The sequence below is a fragment of the Magnolia sinica genome, chromosome 13, assembly GCF_029962835.1.
Source record: "Magnolia sinica isolate HGM2019 chromosome 13, MsV1, whole genome shotgun sequence".
NCBI classification, from domain to species: Eukaryota; Viridiplantae; Streptophyta; class Magnoliopsida; order Magnoliales; family Magnoliaceae; genus Magnolia; species Magnolia sinica.
Window position 1 is genome coordinate 3,481,940 of NC_080585.1, and position 7,589 is coordinate 3,489,528.

The window sequence follows — 7,589 nt, forward strand, 5'->3', positions numbered from 1 at the left end:
AGGAATGGACTGATGGTTAAAGAGGGAAGTATATGGAAGGTTCCTATTCATTCAATAACAGCAGCCAATATGATCGGACGCGGATTTTCCTGCCTGGAATGTAAGGTGGGGTCCACCGAGATGTTTATGAGAAATCCAACACGTCCATCCATTTTTCGAGCACATTCTAGGGCATGAGACCAAAAATTAGAAGGTCCCAAAACTCAACTGGGCCATACAAGATGAACCAGTGGGGAAAGGAATTCCTACGGTTGAAACAGTCCTAGGTTCCCCCTTGATGTTTATATGCCATCCAAACCGTTGGCTACACCGAAGAAAACAAAATTAGTGATTGAACATTGTTTCTTACATTGTGGCCCAAATGATGAGCGTACCGTTCTGATTATTGTATCAGGTTTCTTTACTGTGTCTGTGCCACCAATTTTCTTTAACAGGTTGGATGTTGTACAAGAAGCGGATTGCGTACTGTGAGGCCCACCGTGGTTTATGTATTTTATCCACTCCGTCCATCCATTTTAACAGATAATTTTATCGCTTGATATGAAAATTGAAGCATATAAAAAGCTAAATGGACCACACCATAGGAAAAAAGTATGAATTGAAAGTCTACCATTGAAAAATTCTTAGAGGCCACAGAAGTTTTGGATCAAGCTGATATTTCTGTTTTCCCTTCATCCATGTCTTTGTGATCTTATGAACAGGTTGGATGACAACTAAACATCAATGTGGGCCATAGGAAGGTTTCAACGGTGGAAATCATCATTCCCACTGTTTCCTGTGGTATGGTCCAGTTGAGCTTTGGATATTCTTCAATTTCGGATTCAACCATTGAAATGACCTGAAAAAACGGATGGACGGCGTGGATAAACAATATACATTCACAGTGGGCCCAACTGAGTTTATTCAGTACGATAAGAGCGTACTGAGTAACTCAGCACGCAATCCGATTTCTGTAGTACACACCTAGCATATTTACACGTAAGCACTAATTGGACCATAACTTTATTCTCCAACGAGTTGCAGCTTGCTTGTAAGACCCTCTGTGTACCTGGCCCACATCTACCTCAATCCAAACCGTCCATCTGGTGATTTTAGGGCCACGTTCCATCTACAGTGGGCCCTGTTTTGGATGGCTTGCGTTGAGATACATATATGCCATGTGTAGAGAGGTGGCCATGTGCATTAGAATATCCTCCTCTACCAGCGTATCAACTAACAAAATCACCGGTGATAAACAATGGCCACAGAGCCGATCAGTCCCAGCCGTTCGAAAGTGGCTTGCAAGTCAATAGTTAATGGTAAGATGAGCGGTGGCCTATTCTGAAATGGTAAAACTCCTGTTCTTGGACGGTTAGGATCTCTCGTTAGTGTAATGTTCGGACAAGCTTCTCCCTAGAACATGGTTGATCCATCTCTCTCCTCCACATCACACGTGGGAAGGTAATGCATCAATCGGAGGCGTCCATCTAGTGATACCTGTCATGAATGACTTGTGTTTCAAAATAACACATTAATTAGACAATGGTATCCTTCATATTTCTTCAATTTTCTGCACTGAATATGGACCCTTTTTATAATTTTATTTTATTAACCATCTCTTTGGAAGCAACTGATCAAATGGCCGGTATCGTCTGATGGATGTTTATTTTGCAGAATTTGCTCTCCACAGTATGGGAAACTAGATAAGCGGTCCTGATTGATAGTTAACCCTGCAGGTGAGCTGTGGAGAGGCGGGGCTGATGAGCATTCCCATCCTTTCTACTTCTGGTTATATAATAAACAGAGCTTTACTAATCCCACACGCGTGTACAGGTCGGCTAATGCACACGCCGCCACATGTGCCAGCTTGGAAAAGATGTACAAAATCCAAGCCATCCATCAGACGTACAAAACTGATGGGTGGAGTGGTTTTCTCATAGACATTGCAGTGGGCCGCACAAAGGAGCACAGTAAAGTCGCTCCTAGCTTGTACGGTATGGAAGTATCTAGCATGACTGGTTAAGACGTCCGTATCTTGCTATACGGATATTGTATATGTTCCCTAGTCTCTTGATTTAGGTCTTGAGTTCTGACAAGTGTGACCCATGGATCAGTAATCTAGACCACACATCTGTTACGTCTCGCTTTAGATGCACCATGAATCAAGTCTCATCCGTGATTAGGATATACTGGCCACCAATCTTCGACTTCTTCCTCTCTCTCTCTCTCTCTTTTTTTCCTTCTCAGCTGAATGTCGGCTATTTCTGTATTTATTTTCTCAACCGTCTATTTCGGTGACCTGATTGGGATTTGGGACGTTTGTCGAATCATTTCGTGGGTTGGTTTTCTTTTCTGACAATCCAGATCATCCATCCGTTCTCAACCACGATGGATGGACCATGGTCGAAAAATCTCTCAGTCTGGAAGTCCCTACCATTATTTAGACCTTTTTCAATTGAATCTGGACCGTTGCTGTGTTTCTCATCTCTACCGTCTATATATACGTAGTCTACAGTTGGAAAGCTTAGTCTTTTCTTGTCAAGAACTTTTCCTATATATAGTCCACGAATACCGAGACGCAACATTCTACCGGTCTTGATTAACAAGGAACGGGCCCCACTTGGCAAAACATAAAACCAATGCATACCGTTCGTTGCCTCCGGTGAGATATCCTATCAATAACCTGTGCATTTGACGGTCTGATGTGTAGCCAGTTCAGATAAGGCCTAGATGCTGATGAGATTTGGAGCTACGATGTGGGACCCATTTGGTTAATCCGTAATTAGGTATACGTATGGTGCGTGTATAGGCAGGAGGGTTGTTGTAGGAAGCCCCTCCAGCAAAAAGCAAGCTCTGTGGGGCCACTATAATGAAATCCACTCCGTTTATCTTTTGTGCCTGCACAAGTTAAGAGTTGAACCCAAAAATTATACTGATTCAACACTTAAATGGGCCACACCAAAGGGAAAAGTGGGGATGAAGAAGTTACTGAAACCTTCTTTAAACAGCTAAAGATTTGGATCAGGGAAATATTTGGCTTTTCTGTTTGAACCATCATAGTGAGATGGCATAAAAACGTCACGAGGTGGCTACGAAGGTTTCAATGATGAGTATCACATCTTACGGTTGCCAGTGATTTGGCTGACTTGCTTATATGAGCTGGTGCAAATGAAGAACGGAGGGGGTGTAATAGTCACATCATGGTGGGTTTTACTAGGCTCTTTGTTGGACAGAAGACGATGGCCTGGTGAAGAAATCACCAAGATACTCAGGGGATGTAATTCGCACATCGTGGTGATTTCTACTAAGCTTTTTGTCGTATGGAAGGGGATGACTTGGTGAACAAATCACCAAAGGCTCGGCGATTACAGCAGTAATATGCTGTAATGTTCCGTACATGGGTAATGATTATAGCTACTACAGTGGTATTAAGTAAGACCTTGCGACTTTAATTTGAAATCGGATTACGTGCATAGATACTTAATATGCTCTTATCCTGATGACTAAAGTCAGTTGGGCCCACCGATTGAATGTACGTGGTTTATCCACGCTGTCCATCTATTTTTCTGGATCATTTTAGGGTTGACCCCAAAATTGAAGCATATTCAAATCTGAAGTGGACCACACTGCAAGAAACACAGGAAATAATGATTTCCCTATTGAAATCTTTTTAGGACCCATAATGATATTTATTTGTCATCCAACTTGTTCATAAGATCATACAGACATGAATGAAGGATAAACACAAATATCAGCTTCATCCAAAACTTACGTGGAACCTAAGAATTTTTCAATGATAGATGCTCAATTCACACTATTTCCTGTAGTGTGGTATACTTGAGCTTTGGTTGTGCTTCAATTTTAAGCTTAAGCCCTTAAATTATATGGTAAAATGAACTAACATAATAGATAAAATACATAAATCATAGTAATTTACTCATTACACTTAGCCTAGTGAGCTACTTGGCATGCAATCTGACGCAGGGGAGGACGTGAGGTCGAGCACCGTCTTCCTCAAGAGGATAACTATTCCGAATCCACGGAACTTCTCTGGACTCCTCACAGAGACTTCTCGAATCCACGAGAAAAGAAAGCAGAAAATAGAAACAAATTCTAATAAATTCGAAATTGATTGATGAATAATTGATAATTTCCTAATGTGTCTCCTTACACCATTAATATAGGAAAAAAAATAAATTAAAATTCGTAATTATCAAAAATAGTAAAATTCTAACTCTAATAAAAATCTTAATTCTAATAAAACTCTTCTAAGGCCTAATTTCTAAAAATAAAAATTGCAAATAAACTTTCTCTAGAAGAGTTCTAAAGATATTTCTAAAAGGAAAGAAAATCTAAAACTCTAAAAATACTTAAAAAATCGGAATTACTAAAAATAGTAAATTTTTTCTAAAAATTCATTTTTTGAGTTGAAAGCGCGCCTTTTTTGACGAAACGGATAGATGCGACCCACTTTGTGGGTTGGTTCACCTCGGATGGCCCATTTCAGTAAAGATTAATAGGTTGTGCGCCCCGTAACGATACCCGGATCAAAAGTTATAGTCAATTCACGGTCCATCTTCTTTTGGCTCGACCATGCTAGGAACGTGTCTGTGACAGGTTCTACATCACTGGTTTAATCTCATCAACCAAGAGACTTGGCACATGAGTCTGAGATAACTTCTGGCACCGATGTTTATTAGACTTTTTTTTAGTACTTGGCATTAAGCTTTTGAGCCAATACGATACATATACTCATGCTTTCCTTGACTTGACTAATATCGATTAATTCTTTCACATCTGTCTTCAAGATTTCATATTTTTTCTGATAATATGAGCAATTAGGCGGACTTGCCCTTGCGATAGGATCAACGTGATTTTGTATATCTCGTATGAGAGGTAATTTATTAGGGAGTACATCGAGCACAACCCCCTTAAACTCCTGCGATACCAGTTCCAAATCCTCTAGGATATTCACAGGCTCCACATATTTTTTCTCTTCAACTATTGCATATATGTCTCATGTTTCCTCAGATTGTTTAACAAAGGCCTGTTCAGTCATGAGAGATTGTCTCTTCACTTTAGAAGTCTTGAGTTGGCTCACCGTTCTCATAGGGGTCACATGTTTTCCACTGATGAATCCTGTGGTTTGTTGCAACTCCGTTTTGACCCGGTCACTTCTCGCCGACAAATGATAGGATTTCTCTGCATAACACTTTAATGATTGGTTATCTTGCCAATAATTTTGATTTTGTTGGAATAATACCTGATCGTAATTGGTAGGGAAGAATCGCATGCATAATAACTTCTTCATCCGCGATCACATGCGGATTGACGCCTTCATCCGTCTCGTTCGCTCGAGTTGAAGTTGTTCCCACCAATCTGAAGCTCTGCCCGTCAACTTGTAGGCCACGAGTTTAACTTTCTTTTCTTCCATTATGTTCATGTAGTCGAAGAAACGTTCGACTTTAAGCAACCAATCGAGGAAGTCCTTCAAGTAGAGTTGACCATTAAAACTAGGAAGATCGACTTTCATCTTAAATTCTTGATCCATCCAATCCATCTGATCAATGGCTCGTCTAGGATGCTGTAAAATCATATCCCTAGATCCCACTTTATTAGAAGGGATCCTGTGGTTCACTGATAGCGTCGCCCTACGATCGATATGATTACTAATTCTAGCAATTGTTGATGGTGGATCACCACCATGAACACGGAGCTGCCCTAGGGCCTTCGCCAAACGATCCGCCATGCGATCAATGGAAGCCTGCAGCCCTTGCATGGCTTGCCGATTCTCTCACCGTGCTGCTTCGAAAGCTGCCGCCGTTAAAGGTAAATTCCCTGGAACACCGCCCATGGGATTGTTGCCCGACCCGTCGTTAGAAGCCATCAATCTAAGGAAAAACCTCGCTTTGATACCAAACTGACGCAGGGGAGGACGTGAGGTCGAGCACTGTCTTCCTTAAGAGGATAACTATTCCGAATCCATGGAACTTCTCTGGACTCCTCACAGAGACTTCTCGAATCCACGAGGAAAGAAAGCAGAAAATAGAAACAAATTCTAATAAATTCGAAATTGATTGATGAATAATTGATAATTCCCTAATGTGTCTCCTTACACCATTAATATAGGAAAAAAATAAATTAAAATTCGTAATTACCAAAAATAGTAAAATTTTAACTCTAATAAAAATCTTAATTCTAATAAAACTCTTCTAAGGCCTAATTTCTAAAAATAAAAATTGCAAATAAACTTTCTCTAGAAGAGTTCTAGTATAACTAAAAGTTATTTCTAAAAGGAAAGAAAATCTAAAACTTTAAAAATACTTAAAAAATCGGAATTACTAAAAATAGTAAAATTTTCCTAAAAATTCGTTTTTTGAGTTGAAAGCGCACATTTTTTGACGAAACGGACAGATGCGACCCACTTTGTGGGTCGGTTCACCTCGGATGACCCATTTCAGTAAAGATTAATAGGTTGTGCGCCCCGTAACGATACCCGGATCAAAAGTTATAGTCAATTCACGGTCCATCTTCTTTTGGCTCAACCATGCTAGGAACGTGTCTGTGACAGGTTCTACATCACAATCTTCTTCCCATCAACTTAGACCTTTTGAATATGTAAGTGGTTGTTATGATTAGATACAAATGGATACAACTTACCCATGTATATATCCACACCATCCATCCATTTTGTAATATTATTTTAGAGCACTACCTCTAAAGTGAACCACAACACAAAATGCAATGAGATAATGATTCTATTTTTGAAACCTTCTTATAACTTATCACAATGTTTATTGGCAATCTAACCAGTTCATAAAGTCACAAAGACTTGAGTGAAGCGAAAGCACAAATGTACTTCATTCAACACTTCTACGGACGGCAAGAAGTTTTCAATGGCAGGCATTCAATAGCCACTTCTTTTGTAGTGCAGTCAATTTTTACTTTGGATGAGCCTATATTCTGTCTCTTTTGGTAAAATGATCTTGTATAATGAGGGACGGTGAGAATATAATACATATATTATGGTGGAGCCCACAAGGGATTATATATCATGATTGATTTAATCCAATCACCGGCAATGAATAATGATATAAGTTTTACATCATATGATTACCGTATTTCAAAGAACCAAACAGGCCTAAGGATATTCTTAATGACTGGTGGGATTTGCTTGGGCCACACAACACTATTAGAGATCAGCTTGATCAAATATATACATTCTAGGTAAGAATAAATATTTAACCGAGTAACTTTCAAACATGGTTTGTGTTTACTTCATCTAAAATGTGCCAATTAAATTCTATGACGATGGGTAACTCCAGATATTGGATTTGATAATGGCACGTGTAGCTCTCTCTGTCAGCACGTAGAACATTCAAATCCCACGTCGCTGTCAAAGATGGGAATTAGAGTAGCATTCTAACGAATAGCTTTCGAATATGCTTTGGGATAAATCAAATCCTGCGACGTTGATTACTAGTCAATCCACTTGAGACAAATGGCTCTCTCTTTTCTCTCGTCTATGGGTCCATATCTGATAACAGCCGCCCAGTCGATTCATATGCGCCACGTCCAGTCGTCCGGGTCAACTGCAATATTCCTCCAGG